Here is a 2,470-nt window from a genome sequence, read left to right as displayed (position 1 = left end):
AGATGACCCTGCACATTTAGAGGATGTTTGGCTCAACCTGCTGCTGTGAAGCAGGATTCTCCACCATGAACAGAATCAACAATAAATCTGGATCCAGGTTCAGAATGAGCACCTTGGTATGTGCTTTAGAATGGCTTAGTCTCCGGTTAAACCCAGGTTTAAAGCCTCGCAGGGCAGCCTAAAGCCCACTGCCAATATTAAGACAAAAGAAAAAGAGGGAAAATAAACACAGTTCAGGTGTTTTATAGAATATGTGAATCAGGAAATTGTCTATAAACCAAACTGAAAGATTGTTCTCTACTTAAAAAAAAACCCAATGGAAAATGATATATATATATTTATATTTATTTATTTATTTTTAAAAGTCAGTATATAACATGGATTCATAAACACCTAATTTTATTTCAGTGTTAAATTCTGTTTAAAGTGACAGATTCTAATTAAAAATGTCTCCACAAATTTACTGGTTGTTGATACATTGCAAACAATATAAATCTAAATAAGTCGTTTTTTCTTAAAATAAGTGCATTTTTTTCTTGAATTGAGGAGGTAAGTGAGACATTTTGCCAATGGAACAAGAAAATTTACGTTTAAAATAAGAAAATATTGCACTTTCTTATTTCAAGTGAATATTATCTAATTATTCCTATTTTAAGTGTAAAAATACTAATTCCATTGGCAAACTATCTTATTTACCTGCTCAAATTAAGGGTAAATACACTTGATTTAAGAATTTTTTACTTATTTTAAGATCGTTTTTGCAGTGTACTCTTTATTCGGACCCGCTGATTTTTAATTGGTGACCCCTGTCACATAGAATAAAGGTTGCAATTCAGTGCTAATAACTCCAACACTTGAGCAGATTTACACTCAGTATAGTTGCAAACACTTTATTTAGAGTAAAATAGGTTGACTCTGAATACTTAACACCCTTTTTATTGTTAAATAGCATTTAGAAAAGGTTAAAAGCATAAAAAAGTTAAATCTGCATGATAAAGCCCCTTTGAAAGTCATGGTGATAAAAAGGTACTAATGTGTCCAACTTTCAGGAAGCCGCTTCCTCAGGAGTTCACCCTGAAATATTATTTACTGTTAAATTTGTATTATTCATGTTGGCTATTTGAGGTATCGTTTAGGTTCTGCAAGTAGAGAAACCGACAAAAGGATTGTTATTTAGTGAGGAATTAGCAGCACCACTTGCTGTCAGACCTATCTGGGGTCTTAAAACATGATTTTTGGTTTTATTCTACCAAATAGGTGTATTGTGCTACAGCTCTCTTTAATGAGCTTTGTATTTCTGTTGGTAGGAAGGAGGATGTGGGAAGAATATTGAAGGGCACGTTCTGCAGTTTTACATCTGAACTCTTTATGCATGACTGGCCACGCCATCTGCTCACTTCTCAAGCAACGAGCCTCCTCAGAATAGCTTTTATCTGCTTACATAAAATAAACTGACCCATTCTCAGTTAGCATCCACTGGATAAAAAAATAAAAAAATATTCATCCATCCATTTCTATGAATGGCTTAGTCCTTTGGATATCTTCTAAAACCACCTTGTAGTATCTGAGATCAGTGAAGTGAAGATATAGATTTTATTTTCTGGTGGTTGATGCATTAAAAGTATAACCCTGTTCCTGCTGCAGCCTTCGAACTGATCCTGTTCACTGGTGGGATTCTCCAGAGACTTTCTTAGTTTCTGTCATTATTTCCTGCTGGGCCTTGTCGACTTTACCTCCCCTGATTAGTTTCCCATAGCACTTAGATTGAAGGGTTTTAAACATAGTTGACTTTTTCTGATTGCATATTTATGGGTGTGATTTTTCCTTCACATTCGAGATACGACTGCTAGAGAGCTGTGGATGAAGATGGTCTGATCAGATTTAGCCAGTGTGCATACTTGTGCATTTAAATCTGATCGTGAAACGTTATCAGCTTCAGCACCAGCACTGCTGCAACTGCCAAGAACACAAGAACAAAAACTGATAAAATTCTGTGATGTTGTTCTTCTTCCGACCTCTTTACCCAGAATGCACCAAAGCAGGCATCCCAGCATGCACTGCGGCAGCAGCTGGGTTTAACGGGACCGCTCAAAGAGCTCAGACTGATAAGCTAAAAAGTTCACTTTTCTTTTGCTGTTGTTCTGCAACATTTTAAGACTGTTTGAGGCGAGAACGTGATGCTATTAAGCGTCACCATGTGACCCATTTACTGATTAAGTTCTGGCGCTGAGAGTACCGTGGCAACCAGTGGACCTCTGAGGCTAACCGCAGCCAGGGCTACTGTAGGCTAGTTATCTGACTTTGTTAATAAATTACTTCTTATTTTTTTGTTTCTTGCAATGCCCGATACTGCAGGCCAATAACTATGGAGGATAAAAAGTACCAAAATTAAATACATAAATACAGCATTAAATAAATACTTAAATGTGTCAATATGTAATTAAATATGGAATAAATAAATAAATGTGTT

At 36.0% G+C, this 2,470-nt stretch overlaps 1 protein-coding gene across 1 annotated transcript in view; it reads left to right on the top strand.

Moving 5' to 3' along the window:
* The window catches only part of ephx4 (epoxide hydrolase 4), a 22,403-nt gene that overhangs the window by 17,290 nt on the left and 2,643 nt on the right, over positions 1 to 2,470 (top strand). The gene's annotated exons all lie outside the window — the stretch shown is intronic.

The sequence above is a fragment of the Cyprinodon variegatus genome, unplaced genomic scaffold (assembly GCF_000732505.1).
Source record: "Cyprinodon variegatus isolate N-32 unplaced genomic scaffold, C_variegatus-1.0 Scaffold342, whole genome shotgun sequence".
Classification (NCBI taxonomy): domain Eukaryota; kingdom Metazoa; phylum Chordata; class Actinopteri; order Cyprinodontiformes; family Cyprinodontidae; genus Cyprinodon; species Cyprinodon variegatus.
This window is presented reverse-complemented; position numbering and strand designations above follow the sequence as displayed.